The 17,526-nt window shown below is 37.0% G+C and overlaps 1 protein-coding gene across 1 annotated transcript in view; it reads right to left on the bottom strand.

The window, feature by feature from the left end:
• PDE11A (phosphodiesterase 11A) overlaps positions 1-17,526 on the bottom strand; it is a 367,330-nt gene that overhangs the window by 134,471 nt on the left and 215,333 nt on the right. The window lies entirely within an intron of this gene.

Consider the following 17,526-nt stretch of genomic DNA (forward strand, 5'->3'; position numbering starts at 1 on the left):
TTTTTTATTGAAGAATAATTGACATACAATATCCTACTAATTTCAGGTATACATCACCATGATCCGATATTTTCATACATTACAAAATGAGCCTCATGCTAAGTTTAGTTATCATCTGTCACCGTATAGTTATTACAACATTATTGACTGTATTTCCTATGCTGTACATTATATCCCCAATGACTTATTTATCTTATAACTGGAAGTTTGTGCCTCTTAATCCCCCTCACCTATTTCATCTCCACTCCACCCACACCTCCCCTCTCTGCTAACAGTTTGTTTCTTATATCTATGAATCTGCCTCTCTTTTGTTTTATTTGTTCTTTTTTTGTTTTTAGATTCCACTTATGAGTGAAATCATACAGTATTTGTCTTCCTCTGCCTGGCTTATCCCATTTAGCATAATACCTTCTAGGTCCACCCATGTTGTTGCAAATGGCAAGAATTCATTCTTCTTTTTAATGGCTAATATTCCATTATATATATATATGTATGTGCATACATACATATATATTTATCACATCTTCTTTATCCACTCATCTACTGATGGACACTTAGGTTGCTTTCATATCTTGGCTATTTTAAATAATGCTGCATAGAGGTGCCTGGCTGGATCAGTTGGTTAAGTTTAACTCTTGATTTCAGCTCAGGTCATGATCCCATGGTTCACAGAATTAAGCCTTGCGGTGGGTGCTGCACTAACAGCTTGGTGCCTGCTTGGGATTCTCTCTCTCCGCTCGCTCTGTCCCTGCCCAGCTTATGGGCTTTCTCCCTCTCCCTCTAAATAAATAAATAAATAAATAAATAATGCTGCAATAAACATATGGGTGCACATATCTCTTTGAATTAGCATTTTCATTTTCTTCAGATAAATACACAGAGGTGGAATTGCTGGATAACATAGTAGTTTTATTTTTAATTTCTTGAGGAACTTCCATACTGTTTTCTGTAGTAGCTGTACCAATCAATGTACATTCCCACCAAAGCATATGAGGGTTCCCTTTTCTCCACATCCCCACCAACACTTGTTACTTTTTGTTTTTGTTTTTGTTTTGATAATAGGCAATCTGACTGGTGTGAGGTGGTATCTCATTGTGGCCTTCATTTGCATTTCCCTGATGATGAGTAATGTCAAACATCTTTTCATGTGTCTATTGGTCATCTGTAGGTCTTCTTTAGAAAAATGTCCATTCAAGTCCTCTGGTTGGTTGTTCTTTTGATATTAAATGGTATAAGTTCTTTATATATTTTGGATATTAACCCCTTATCAGATGTATGATTTGAAAATATCTTCTTCCATTCAGTAGGTGGCCTTTTTATTTTGTCTATGGTTTCCTTTGTTGTGCAGAAGCTTTTTAGCTTGATGTAGTCCTATTTGTTTATTTTAGCTTTTGTTGCCCTTGCCTGAGGAGACTCTTCCAAAAAGAAATATCGCTAAGACTGATGTCAAAGAGCTTCCTGCCTCTGTTTTCTTCTAGGAGTTTTATGGCTTCAGGTCTTACATTAAAATCTTTAATCCCATTTGAACTTATTTTTGCATATGGTGTAAGACAGTACTCCAATTTCACTCTTTTGCGTGTAGCTGTCCAGTTTTCCCAACATCATTTATTGAAGAGACTGTGTTTTCAACGGTGGATATTAATGGACACGAAATTTCCCATAACTGTGACACAGACTGTTATCCGTGCAATTGCAGTGGAATCTATTATAATGCTGAATGGAGCTGCAGTCCACATGAAAGGCTAAGTATTTTATACCAGGATGTTTTTATAGTTATTTCATCAAAGGGACACGATGTGGCTGGCTCAAGATCACAGCTCCCAAAGGACATGAATATTTGTCCTGTGAAATGCTCTGGAACGTAAATAAATAAAAAGGCCGTGGGTGGTGTAGGTCTCTGTGTGTGTTTGTGTGAACTGTGGCAGACACTGTATATTGCTGACTCAACTTTCATTTCTGGTCTATTCTCACTTGCCTGCTTTTATTATGTAGGAAAGATTGTGCTGATATGCCCAACCATCTGCAATGTCTTTTGTAAGAGGATTATATTTCCCTGCCTTACTGACAGCCTTAGTATATGACTGGCATTAGACAATGCAGTGCCGGGGCGGGGGGGCGGGGAGCAACAGATACCATCCTGAAGCACTCTTCAAGAGCCTTATATGGTTCTGCCATCTCCTGTTTCCTTCCACCATGGGAAGTGTGTAGCCCAAGAAGGGCTGCTCTCTCAGCCTGGACCCCAAAATGAAACAGGTACATTAGGCACAGCCACAGCCACCCCACAGCTGTTGGTGTGTCCTGTGAGCATGAAATCAAGCTTTGTGGTTTATCACTGCATTGCAACTTACTGAATCAGAGGCTTAAAAGTCAAAAGTCCAATTCACAGGCTCCCTGTATCTGGGAGAAGTCCTGTGGAGTGGATGTGTGATGCTCCTCTGGTCAGTGAAATGTAAGTGGGAGTGCTGGGGCTTCCTCTTGACCTTTTCTTTGGCCTCAGAAACAGCTATAAGGCTTGGATAGTCTGTGCAGCAGATATACGCAGCAAAATCTGTGCAGCAAAGTCTGGTGTCTATGAGGTGAAAACTATGAATGACTGCTTGTTATGGCTGGTAGAGCAGAATGGGAAAGAGAAATGAATCTGGCCCTGGACTGCCCTGCCTCAGACTTTTTGTTTTGCAAGACAAATAAACACACATTTGCTTAAGTCAGTATTGGAATGTTACAAGGTGTATCTATATATGTCTCTCTAGATCTACACACACACACACACACGCGCACACACACACACACACACACACACACACACACAACTTGTAAGTTACATATTTTATACTCCCAATCTCATGCTTAATCTACACAAACTTCAAACAAATAAATCTAGGAAATGCTAAATCATTTCAACTACCAACCTTAGAGAACTGCATTATACATTTGGTTCTGAAAAGTAAAGTAACACATTTTCTCTTGTTAAATGCAGCATTTCCCAAATCTAATTAGCCACAGAACTCCCTTTTAGATGATACTGTATATTAATCTAGTAACATTCCAACCTAATAGCCTATTGGCCAAAAACTCTGAGAAATGTTGATGAGAAATATACACCATCTGTAGCAGGGCCACAATGGAGACAGCGTCACAGGGGGCAGATCACAGCCTCTGGAGCCACCTTCCCAGGTATGGGAGTTTGGGCAAGTGTCTTAGTCTTCTCTACACCATTTTGTAAAATGGCATAATACTAACACTAAATAGGTATCTCCTGCTTAACATCAGTAAGCTATTGTTGAAAATCAGGTTCCACCTGAAAATGCCAACAGGGAGCCTGTTTTCCATTATTTTTAATTGAAAAAAATTATAATGCATTATAAAACATGCAACGACTTCCTGCAACTTAATGAAAACACAGTAAAATTAATATGTATGTATGCAACAAGAAAATGTGAGGCTACAAATGGCTTCAAGTGTTTATTTTCTGATAATAACCAAAACAGTCTTAACAAAAAGTTGCTTTATATTCAGTGGTGTCTTCTCTCCCATCATAAACACCTTGATCTGTTAAGTTTCTCAGGATCCACATAAGAGTGAAACCATATGGTATCTGTGTTTCTCTGTATGGCTTATTTCACTTAGCATAACACTCTCCAGTTCCATCCATGTTGCTACAAAGGGCCATATTTCATTCTTTCTCATTGCCAAGTAGTACTCCATTGTGTATATAAACCACAATTTCCCATGGGGGAGGGGAAGGAAAAAAAAAAGAGGTTAGAGTGGAAGAGAGCCAAAGCATAAGAGACTCTTAAAAACTGAGAACAAACTGAGGGTTGATGGGGGTGGGAGGGAGGGGAGGCTGGGTGATGGGTATTGAGGAGGGCACCTTTTGGGATGAGCACTGGGTGTTGTATGGAAACCAATTTGACAATAAACTTCATATATTGAAAAAAAATAAACACCTTGATCACTCACTTCTTTTCCCATAGTTTTCTTAATGCCTTTTCATCTTTGGGAGGGACTCTTTGTCAAACACTACTAAGCAAAAGCCAGAGCTAAATGTTAGAGGCTTGGTGGTGACGCATCAGGAGAAATTGCATCTCAGTAGCAGCAACAACCAAGATGCACAGCCTCATTGTTAAATTCTGCGTGGTTCTCAACGTGTCTATACATGATTTGGACGTTCTTTAGACTAATTCTGTCTAGAGTGTAAATCAAAATTTTTCCCACACCTCATTTTGTTTTTTAAAAAGTTATACAGAGTTTTGTGGACAAAAGTATATTTTCCCCCCAGTATAAACAAAGGCACAAAAATGGTGTACTGAGAAAGAAATATGTTCTATGAGGTTTTGTCATAAAAAAACCAAGAGATTTTCTACTGGGGAGATTCTGTGGTGTGGGCCTGTACTTCACACAGTTCTTGGGAAGGTTAAATGGGATAAAACATGTCAAAGACTTGGCACTCAAGTCATCAATTTATAGTTCTTACATTAATATTCAATTATAGTTCTGCCATATAAATATTTGGCAGAATATTGTGTCATCATATATTATCATCATTGGCTCATAATTATTTATAGGTATTTTCAATGCCTATAGTATTGGTTTAAGGAGTAGAACCCAGTGACTCATTACTTACATATAACACCCAGTGCTCATCCAAACAAGTGACCTCCTTAATGCCCATCACCCATTTAGCCCATCTCCCCACCCACCTCCCCTCCAGCAACCCTCAGTTTGCTCTTCGTATTTAAGAGTCTCTTATGGCTTGCCTTCCTCTCTATTTTTATCTTATTTTGCCTTCCTTTCTCCTATGTTCATCGGTTAGGTTTCTTAAATTCCACATGAGTGAAATCATATGGTATTTGTCTTTCTGACTGACTTATTTCGCTTAGCATAATACATTTTAGTTCCATCCACAATGTGGCAAATGACAAAATTTCATTCTTTTTGATTGCAAAGTAATATTCCATTGTATATGTATACCACATCTTTATCCATTCACCAGTTGATAAACATTTGGATTTTTTCCATAATTTGGCTATTGTTGATAGTGCTGCTATAAACATTGGAGTGCATGCGACCCTTTGAATCAGCATTTTTATATCGTTTGGATAAATACCTAGTAGTGCAATTGCTGAGTCGTAGGGTAGTTCTATGTTTAATTTTTTGAGAAACCTCCATACTGTTTTCCAGAGTGGCTGCACCAGTTTGCATTCCCACCAACAGTGCAAAAGTGTTCTCCTTTCTCCTCATCCTTGCCAACATCTGCTGTATCCTGAGTTGTTCATTTTAGCCAATCTGACAGGTGTGAGGTGGCACCTCTTTGTTGTTTTGATTTGTATTTCTTTGACAATGAGTGATGTTGAGCATCTTTTCATGTGCTTGTTAGCTATCTGGATGTCTTCTTTGGAAAAGTGTCTATTCATGTCTTCTGCCCATTTCTTGACTGGATTATTTGTTTTTTGGGGAGTTGAGTTTGATAAGTTCTTTATAGATTTTGGATACTAACCCTTTACCCAATATGTCATTTGCAAATATCTTACCCCATTCCATTAGTTGCCTTTTAGTTTTTTTTGATTATTTCCTTCATTGTGCAGAAGGCTTTTAACTTGATGAAGTCCCAATAGTTCATTTTGCTTTTGTTTCCCTTGCCTCCAGAGACATGTCTAGTAAGAAGTCACTGTGGCAGAGGTCAAAGAGGTTGCTGCCTGTTTTCTTCTGTATGATTGTAATGGTTTTCTGTCACATTTAGGTCTTTCATCCATTTTGAATTCATTTTTGTGTATAATGTAAGAAAGCAGCCCAGTTTCATTCTTCTGCATGTCACTGCCCAGTTTTCCCAGCATCATTTGCTGAAGAGACTGTCTTTTTTCTATTTGATATTCTTTCCTGCTTTGTCAAATATTAGCTGGCCATACATTTGTGGGTCGATGAGGTGAGGACTTCTGAGTTTTCTATTCTGTTCCATTGATCTATATGTCTGTTTTTGTGCCAGTACCACATTTTCTTGATGATTTCAGCTTTGTAATGTAGTTTGAAGTCCAGAATTGTGATGCTTCCAGGTTTGCTTTTCTTTTTCAACATTACTTTGGCTATTCAGAGTCTTTTCTGGTTCCATACAAATTTTAGAATTATTTGTTCTAGCTCTGTGAAAAATACTGATGTTATTTTGATAGGGATTGCATTGAATGTGTAAATTGCTTTGGGTAGTGTCAACATTTTAACAATACTTGTTCTCCCAATCCATGAGCATGGAACATTTCTCCATTTCTTTGTGTCTTCTTCAATTTCTTTCATAATCTTTCTATAGTTTTCAGCATACAGATCTTTTACTTTTTGGTTAGTTTCATTCCTAGGTATCTTATGGCTTTTGGTGTAATTGTAAATGGGATCAATTCCTTGATTTCTCTCTCTGCTGCTTCGTTATTGGTGTATATAAATGCAACTGATTCCTATACATTGGTTTTATATCCTGTGACTTTGCTGAAGTCATGTATCTGTTCTAGCAGTTTTTTGGTGGAGTCTTTTGGGTTTTCTATGTTGAGTGCCATGTTGTCTGCAAAGAGTGAGCATTTGATTTCTTCCTTGCCCATTTGGATGCCTTTTATTTCTTTTTGTTGTTGGATTGCTGAGGCTAGGACTTCCAGTATTATGTTGAACAACAGTGGTAAGAGTGGACATCCCTGTCATGTTCCTGACCTTAGGGGGAAAGCTCTCAGTTTTTCCCCATTGAGGATGATATTAGCTGTGGGTCTTTCACATATGGCCTTAATGATGTTGAGGTATGTCCCTTCTACCCCTACTTTCTTGATTAAGTTTGTTTTTTGAGAGAGAATGGGAGAGAGAGACAGAGAGGACAGGGGAGGGGCAGAGACAGAGGGAGAGACAGAATATGAAGCAGGCTCTGTGCTGTCATCAGAGCCTGACGTGGGGCTCCATCTCATGACCATGAGATCATGACCTGAGCTGAAATCAAGAGTCAGACGCTTAACTGATTGAGCCACCCAGGCGTCGCCCCCCCACCGCTAAAATTTATCTTTACTTAAAAAATAAAATAAAATTCCACAAAAATTCAAGCTGAAATTCAAAAGCTCTGCCACTAGGTTGTGCTTAGCCAGGCTTTTACTATTTCAGGCATACTACCCACTTGACTTGTTACAATCAAATTTTCCCACATCCTTTACCATTTGTTTAAAAAAGGAGCTATTTAATTGCGACTATTTGAATCAGTGAAGCAGACAATTATTACAATTAGGACGTTTTGTCCACTTTACACCACTTACCACAGTTGGAGTAATTAGTTTGCATCACCTACCTTCCCCACTAGACTGTAAGCACTATGAAGGATCAGATCTGGTTTTGGTCACCAATGTATATCCCATTCCTAGGAGTGTGCTTGATACTTAGTTCACACTCATTTGATGAATTAAGGAATAAAAAATAAAATGATCTTTAAAAAAAAAAAGACTCTCTCCATTTCCCATATGCTTCATTGCTTGTATTATTAGTGGCCTTAATTGGTATCTTTTCCTCAGAGAAATCATAATATGTCTTAGAGCATAAACTGAGCAATGTAGTAGGGTTGCCAGATTTAGCAAATAAAAATATAGGCTACCCGGTTAAATATGAATTTCAGGTCAACAATCAATATTTGCAAAATTGGGAACATACTTATTCTAAAAATATTATTTGTTGTTGATACGAAATTCAAATTTAACTGGGTGTCTTGCGTTTTTACCTAGAAACCTTACTTCTACTCTCTCTAAATTAAAAAGTCTAGAAACAAATATGGAAAACTCTAGGCCACATCCCAAAATATTCATGTTCCTTCCCTACCTTCACCCTACAACATCTCCCAGTGATCTTTTCCTAACAGTATTTTATCTGCAAACCTACCAAATGCCTTGAGTCTGGAATCTTTCAGCAATGCTAAATAACCTCATTAATTTATGATCTGTGACAAATCTATGGATGGATGCCACTGAAAGAAATAAAACAAAAGTAATTCCTGATTACTTTTAGCAAAGCAAGTATTAAAGAGAGAATCATTATAGTTATATATATATCACTATATATATGTTATATATATATGTTATATATAATATATATGTTATATATGCTATATATATGTTATATATATTATATATGTTATATATGTTATATATATTATATATAATATATATGTGTTATATATGGCATGACCTAGAGGTTTTTCCTTTTTTTAAAAAAAATTTACTATTGAAGTATAATGACATACAATGTTATATTAGTTTTAGGTGTCCAACGTATTGATTCAACAATTCTACACATTACTCAGTGCTCACCATGGTAAGTATAGTCACCATACAATCCTATTACAATTTTATTGACTATACTCCTTATATTGTATTTTCCATCTCTGTGACTTACTTTTTTTATAACTTGAAGTTTCTACCTCTTAATCCCTTTCACCTATTTTGCCCATCCTCCCCCCTCCCCCCCACTCCTTCCACTCTGACAACCACCAGTTTGTTCTCAACATTTAAGAGTGTGGGGTTTTGTTTGTTCATTTGTTTTGTTTATATTCCATATGTAAGTGAAATCATATGGTATTTGTCTCTATGTGACTTCTTTCACTTAGCATAATGCCCTCAAGGTCCATCCATGTTGTTGCAAATACAGAATTATATTTTCTTTAACTACTATTGTGAGACCCTCTTGGATAAGTGAACACTTCCTCCATGATTCCAGACTATGTTAATTTTATAAGAATTCCATAAACTGTACATTTCATACCAAGAATTTAGGTATCCATTTTTGAGTAATAATACCTTTGAATAAACATGCTTTAATTCAATGCACTGTAATAGTTCCAAGAAAGAAGCATTTGCAAATGTTAATTATATAAATGTCTTCCCTATGAGGAATATTGTTAGGTTATGAGTTTAGCCATAATAAACACACTCATCAATTTTTTTTGACAGCTAAATAAAATTTGTATGAAGCTTACATACAAAAGTAAACAACTGATCCACAGAACACCTAACAAATATTAAACTTTCACAAGAAAATTTTTATCTCTGATGGCTTTATCTTCTGTGTCTATTAAGTTAGAAAATATTTAAAAGTAAAAACTAGTGACTCAGTTTTGTTGGTGAACTCTAACTTGAGAAATATTAATAGTTGCAAAAATAAATTACTATTTGCAAAACCCTACCAACTTCAATTAACTTTTGGATTGAACTTTCTACTAGCAAAACAAAAAAGAGCAAGAAAAGCAAGATAAAGCAATTATCAGACCCATGAACAACACAGTAAAGAGCTCCTGCTTTTGTGTCAAGTTTCTACAGTAGGAAAAAAAAAACAACTGCATTTCAAAAGAAAAACAATGAGCAGAGCTATGAAACAGGACAGCCCCGCAAGCTTTGCTCTCTGCCACATGCGGTTCAAGACCAGAGCCAAATGCTTGCTTTCAGTTCCCAGGAACTGCCCCTGACTAGCTTACTGTAAATCTCTCATATCAATAGTTTTCAATATTAATTTATTGTAGATCTGGGCAGCCATTTGGTCCTGAAATGAGAAATGGGCCATTACAGATGCCGGCTGAGAAGAGCATGCGTGTAAAGAACTACTTAACAGGGAAGAGGAACACAGACTTCACGGAAGCTACAGACTGGTTGTCTTGGGCAGGAAACGACTGCATAAATATTTACTGATATGTTTATGGCTCTGGCGGCAAAGTCACACTTGGAGGCACTTGGAATCTAAACTGATATCAAAGTTAAGTTAAGCTGATGCAAAGTAAAATCCCAAATAAATTATGGGCATTTCACTTGACCATTAACCTCCTAAATTTCAGCCTCTCTTCATTTTACTTGCTACTCTCCAATGTATCCTTCCTGTTTACCTTTTCTCCCTTCTCCCTCCATTTCAAATGTTAATTAAGAAAATTCTCTCCCTTTCTCACACAGAATAGTTTTTCACACCCTCTGGTTGCTGGTGGCAGTCAAAATCTATTCCCTCATGTCTTTACTACCTTTAAAACCCTTTATCAATGGTTTTCCCATGAAATGCTGGCACCTATAGTTAGATAATACTTCATCCATGTATACATCATGGATCCTCATACACATCCTATGTCACGCATTAGCTCAGTGGTTCTCAAACTCTTGCATGCATCAGAGCACAGATGGCTGTGCTCTGCTTCCAGAGTTCCTGGGGCAGCAGGTCTGGGGTGGGGCCAGAGTGTTTGTATTTCTAACAAGTTCCCAGGTGATAGAGACCCCAGAATTGGACCCACAAATGTATGGCCAACTAATCTCTGACAAATTAGGAAAGAGTATCCAATGGAAAGAAGACAATCTCTTTAACAAATGGTGCTGGGAGAACTGGACAGCAACATGCAGAAGAATGAAACTAGACTTCTTACACCATTCACCGAAATAAACTCAAAATGGATAAAGGACCTAAATGTGAGACAGGAAACCATCAAAACCCTAGAGGAGAAAGCAGGAAAAAACCTCTTTGACCTCAGCCACAGCAATTTCTTACTCCAAAGGCAAGGGAATTAAAAGCAAAAATGAACTATTAGTACCTCATCAAGATAAAAACTTCTGCACTGCAAAGGAAACAATCAACAAAACTAAAAGGCAACCAAAGGAATGGGAAAAGATATTTGCAAATGACATATCAGACAAAGGGCTAGTATCCAAAATCTATAAAGAACTCACCAAACTCCACACCCAAAAAACAAATAATCCAGTGAAGAAATGGGCAGAAAATATGAATAGACACTTCTCTAAAGAAGACATACAGATGGCCAACAGGCACATAAAAAGATGCTCAATGTCACTCCTCATCAGGGAAATACAAATCAAAACCACACTGAGATACTACCTCATGCCGGCCAGAATGGCTAAAATGAACAAATCAGGAGACTATAGATGCTGGCGAGGCTGTGGAGAAACGCGAACCCTCTTGCATTGTTGGTGAGAATGCAAACTGGTGCAGCTGCTCTGGAAGACAGTGGGAGGTTCCTCAAAACATTAAAAATAGGTCTACCCTATGACGGGCACAGCAATATCACTGCTAGGAATTTACCCAAGGGATACAGGAGTGCTGATGCCTAGGGGCATTTGTACCCCAATGTTTATAGCAGCACTTTCAACAATAGCCAAATTATTGCCCATCAACTGATGAATGGATAAAGAAGATGTGGTTTACATATACAATGGAATACTACTTGGCAATGAGAAAGAATGGTATCTGGCCATTTGCAGCAACATGGATGGAACTGGAGGGTATTAGGCTAAATGAAATAAGTCAGGCAGAAAAATACAGATACCATATGTTTTCACTCATATATGGATCTTAAGAAACTTAACAGAAGACCATGGGGGAAGGGAAGGGGAAAAAAAAGTTACAGAGAGGGAGGGAGGCAAACCATAAGAGACTCTTAAATACTGAGAACAAACTGAGGGTTGATGGGGGGTGGGGGAGAGGGGAAAGTGGGTGATGGGCATTGAGGAGGGCACCCGTGGGATGAGCACTGGGTGATGTATAGAAACAATTTGACAATAAATTATATTTAATATTAAAAACAAAACAAAATAAAATGCAAAAAAAAAAGAATTGTGTTTGAAATTGGAGATGAGTCCAATGTATGAATTCTAGTATATGAATTTTATGGTGTCTATTCAACTTTTGCTTATTTCCTGATTCTCTTCTGTGTTTCAAAGAGCTGTGTTTGGTAGGCAGGATCTTCCAATGATGGCATTACAGTATATGCTAATTAAATATTCTTTATATTTAACATATATAGTACATGTAGTATATGCTCATTAAATATTTTTGATTTGACTAAACATATTCTGATACCTATAGAAGAAAATTATTTATAAGGAATGATTATGACTGGCTTTTTTTGGTTGTTATATAGCTTTAAGGAATTGCTTAGTTACTAATTTCAATCATTTCAACGACCTTAGTGTGAAAAGATATAGGAACACCCTAGGTCTTTTGAAAAGTTATATGTGGTAATAATTATTCCAAGTTTTAAATTTTTTTTAGTAGTCTCTCATTAAAGATCTCAGTCATTAATACTTAAATTAAAAATATTTCTTTTGGACTAATTCTTAGTGTGATTAAATATGATTCGATATATACACATAAAGGACTATAATTTATAACTGCTTCAAAATAAGTGTTCCTTTCCCACAATCACATTTCTCCCCACATTATGTTTTGACGTGAGGCTGCTTTTCTTAATCACATAGGTTATTATATGTATTAATGTTTCACAAATGCTTTTCTAATGAACTCCTTCTTACTTGTTTTTCTTTTGTTAATTCGAATTTCTTTTGTTAATTCGAACAGAGGAGAACATAACATTTTTCTGGACTAACTGAGCAATTTGGATTGGTTATTATTGTGTCTGAAACAACTATAGGATGTGCCAGTGGTTTTTCAAATCTATAATTTACATGTCTGGAACTATTAGTAGTCTGATTTCACTTAATGGAATATTTTTAAGTAGCCCTTTATTGGGGCTACTTTATTGGGTATTTATTGGGTAGCCCTTTATTGGGTATTTATATATATTCATTTTGTATCTCCCTCGCTTCATGGTTTTTGCATAATCAAAAAGACCACTGTGGTTGGTGATTTGAGAGAAATATATGTTGCTTATTTTTGGTGGTTATGCAAGAGCCATGGAGACTTTATATTTGATGCAGCATGGTTTTGCTGGGAGCTCCCTCTGGAGTAAAAGGAGTAAAGCACAGTTCGAGACCTGTGTTAACCTGATTGGGGTCACAGGGATAACTGGCTGCCATGGAGGAAAGAGAAGTCCAAAAGTAAGACTAAAAAGGACGGTTTTTAATCTGCCTCAGATAAGGTTGGTAGTGGCCATTGAGATCAGATTAGATTTGCAGGAATAAGTCAGAGAACAGCATTAATGTAGTTGGGATGTCTAAATCATTAGTCATTCATTCAACCAAGAAATATCTATTGAGGATGTAATTTGTGCCAAGCTCTGTGCACATGGTCCCTGTCTTAATGCAACTTCTGTCTCAGCAGTAAGGAGTTACTAAATAGGCAAATATATGCATTGAAATAATTGCTACAAAGTCAATTGGCAAGATGCTGAAAGACAGTGAGGGTGGGCTAGGTATGGGAGGTGACAGGAAAATTGGTTAGAGACAGCCTTGCTGAGATGATATTTAAGGTGAGACATAAAAAACAAAAAGGAGCTAGCAAAGCCAAGGGGTGGAGGGAAGATGTTTTGGGCAGAAGATGAAGGTGCTTCTCAGGCTAATGTGAGTAAGGCAGGGATGGCCTGAGATGAGGTGGAAGTGCTGGGCAGAGGCCAGGCCATCCAGGGCCTTGTAGGCCAATAAAGGATTTTATTATAATCAATGGGAAGACACTGAGGGGTTTTAGACAAGAGACTGACATAATCTGGTTAGCTTTCACATCACTGTGATTTTGGAAGCCCTTTGTGTACTTCTCAATTATACCCCTTTCTAGAAGTGACCACCACTCTGACTTCTGAAGCATTCATCCTCTTGGTATATTATGTAGCTTTGCCTGTTCTTGAACTTACAAAAAGGGATCCTCATCACATGCAGAACATGATCCTTGTTGCTGCATAGAGGATGGACTGGAGGTGAGCAAGAGTGGATATGGAAGAGAGAACAGTGCCTGGCCTAAGACAGTGGAATTGGAGACCGAGATCTGTGAAGACAATGCACAGGGATCTGGAAAGAAGAGCCCTGCCCAGGGAGAAAAGGACCAGAACCACCAAATTCTCAGCATTTGTCTGTATTGCTTGAGACGCTGGCAACCCAAGTCCCCAGCCTGAGCCCCACACCTTGAAGGGCTCCACTTTGGCCCTTTTGAGGGATTCAATAGTATGTAAGTAGTCAGTGAGGGAGGCTCAAGGCCAATCACAAAACCTTGCCAGTTGGTAAACACTGAAGTCCAAGGGAAAGGGGACATCCTGAGAACTCAGAGAGAATATACCTCGGGTAGCATTTCATGCAAGGGCCATTACCTATCAGAAATCTTATGCTTTGTGTCTTCAATAAAATATAAGAAGAAAGAGCCTCACTGAAACTAGACCAGAAAACCAAATAGATAAGATAGGCCTGGATGAAATATTAAAAACAAACAAGCAAGGAAACAAAGAATGAGATAACAAAGATCAACTGTCACTTTCTTAAGGTGGGGGTCTCCCCCCAATTGCGGGGCATCTGTGATAGGCCTAATTTCCAGTCACTCTTCATTACAGCATCTTGCTTTGTTTTCTTTATGATACATCATCATGAATTTATCTTGCTAATTTATTTGTTTGTTTGTCTATGGCTTGTCTTTTCCCAGTAGAATATAAGGTCCATGAGAATATGAATATTTCTTCTTTGCTCACCCCTGAATCCTCGGCACCTAGAATAGTGTCCACCACAAAGTAGCTCAATGAATACTTGTTCAGTGACTGAATACAATGTCAACAACATGCAAATGGGATTGGCTAACATGGGAAAATTTCAAGGGAATCCAAATTATAATAGCAGAATTGAAATGCTTATTTGAGTTAATAAATACGTATTTTTTAATACAAGAGTTCAGGATTGACAAATCACTGGAAAAGAATAGACAGGCCATAAGTGGACCAACACTTACACAGTTATTTGTTTTTCAACAAAGGTGCCAAAGTGATCCAAGGAGAAAAAAGAACTTTTGAATAGATGGGACGATGATAAAATGAACTTCAGCTGCTACCACATATGAAAATCATTGAGCTAGATCACAGAGCCAAATGTAAACACTAAAACGCTACAGCTTTTAGATGAAAACATAGGGGGATATATTCCTGATTTGTGGGTAGGCAGAGGTTTCTTATATCACAGAAAGCAGTAACCTTAAAACTAAAAGAAATGACAAAATAGACTTCATCAAAACTAAAAACATCTGCTCATCAAAAGACATCATAAAGAAAATGAGTAAGCAAGGTACAGATTTGGAGAAAACATTTACAATACATACATCTTACCAGGATCAGTATCCAGGCTATATGAAGAGAACTCCTACCACTCAATAATAAAAAGGCAAGCAATCCAATTAAAAGAGGGCAGAAATTTGGACAGCTCACAAAAGGTATACAAACAGTAAATAAACACATGCAAAAATATACATTATTAGTCATCAAGGAAATTCAAATTAAAACCACAACGTAATATTTACCAAAATGGCTACTATTGAAAACAGTGATGGCATCAAGTATTGATGAGACTGTGAACAACTATAACTTTCAAAATTACTTGGTAGGAGAGTACAATGGGACACCACATTGGAAGGAAAACATATTTGGCAATTTCTTATAAAACTAAATACACACTGACCTTTTAAAAAATGATTATTTATTTATTTTGAGAGAGAGAGAATGTGTGAGCATATGCACGCTTGTAACACGTGCATGAACAGGAGATGGGCAGACAGACAGGAAGAGACAGAGAATCTCAGGCAGGCTCTGCACTGATGTAGGGTTTGGTCCCACCAACTGTGAGATCATGACCTGAGCCAATATCAAGAGCCGAATGCTTAAGTGACTAGCCACCCAGGCACCCCTGCACACTGACCTTTTGATTTAGTAATTCTAATACTAGGTACTAACCCCAGAGAAATAAAAGCATACGTTTATAAAAATACTTGTACAAAAATGTTCATAGCAGCCTTATTCATATAGCCCCAAACCGGAAATAGCCTACATATTGATCAATGGGAGGATAGGTAAACAAACAAATTGTGGTATAATCCCACAATGAAACACTAATCATCAATTAAAAGAAACAAACTTATATACCCAATACGGGTAACCGTCAAATGGATTGTGTGGGTTGAAAGAAGACTTAAACAAAAGAGTTCATACTGTGTAATTTAATTTATGTGAAATTCTAGAATGGGTAAAACTAATCTATGGTGGAAAAGTCAGACCAATGGTTATCTCTAGGGGTGGTGGTGGGTGACTCTGGGAAGAGGCAGGCGGGAACACTTCCTGCAGTGTCAAGGTGTATTAGTGAAAAATAACAAAATTGTTGTTTTAAAACTATTAAGTTTTGGGGCGCCTGGGTGGTGCAGTCGGTTAAGCGTCCGACTTCAGCCAGGTCACAATCTCGCGGTCCCGGAGTTTGAGCCCCGCGTCGGGCTCTGGGCTGATGGCTCAGAGCCTGGAGCCTGTTTCCGATTCTGTGTCTCCCTCTCTCTCTGCCCCTCCCCCGTTCATGCTCTGTCTCTCTCTGTCCCAAAAATAAATAAAAACGTTGAAAAAAAAATTTTTAAACTATTGAAGTTTTGAGGTGGTTTGATGGACATGATTAGGGTACCAAAACAAAAACTATGTCTAAATAAGTATTAAAAATACAGTTATATTAGTACTGAAAAATATGAGTAGTACTTTTAAAATAATAACTGCACTGTATAAATTTAACAGTTTGCTCATGATAATGTAATTAAAATCTTATAATGCATAAACAAAACCAGGCAACTGAGGGTTAAGTGCACACAAATCATTTTCCTGCATAGTAAGGAGTTAAAAGATACTGGCTCATTTTTGTTTTTAATAATTATAGAAATCTTGACTAAAAAATGCTTTTGTGAAAGAAGCATAATAAATAACTTCCACTTCGTTGGAGTCCAAAATCAAGCAAAATAGAATCCACATAGTAAAACTCAGAAAAAAGCAAAACATAAAAAAGTATAAACTCAGGACGAATAAAGTAACATAAGTAAAATCAAATCCTTCATCAAAAACAAAGATTCTCATATTGAATTTAAACATTAAATTCAGATGTATGTAGTTTACAAGAAATATATCGAAAACAAAATAACCCAGAAGTAATAAGAAGTTGTTAAGAGCAGTAAGAAATAGAGACACGTTACATTTAAGGGAACAACAAGAACGATGGCAGGTGTTTCATTAGTAATAGTGAAAGCCAGAAGACAGTGATCTCTTAAAAGGGTTGAAAGAAAAATGAAAATTGTTAACCCAAATGATAAGGTGGTTAGTTCTAAGCACTGGTTACCACTGATTTTTCAATTTCTTCTCATAAAAACATTCTGCATCTTCCATAACAATAATACTTTGATTTAATAACATTAAATAACACCTTTTTAAAAAACATTTAAAAAGAACAAGTAAAAAAAATATTATATGGGTCATACTTAGTATAGAAAAATCATAAGAAAACTATTGGACTAATCTTTATCTTCATATAAGGTACCTACATTATCAGTACCATGTTTTTACTAGTCTTTGTAAAATATTTATACTTGAAGATCAACTAACACAACAGCGATTTTATGCAAAATAACCTTTTGTAGAGATTAAAAGGAAGGAACCATCACATCTGTTGGGGGCAGATCGGGAAACATATATGGAAAAGGTGAAATTTGATGTTTGTTAGAAGGTACTTTAAGCAAATGGAGAAAATACCCAGAGTGGGAGTCTTGGGACATTTTTGAGAAACACAAAATAACAGACTTTTTTCTAGAAGATGGAAGGAA

Source organism: Prionailurus bengalensis, chromosome C1 (assembly GCF_016509475.1).
Source record: "Prionailurus bengalensis isolate Pbe53 chromosome C1, Fcat_Pben_1.1_paternal_pri, whole genome shotgun sequence".
NCBI lineage: Eukaryota > Metazoa > Chordata > Mammalia > Carnivora > Felidae > Prionailurus > Prionailurus bengalensis.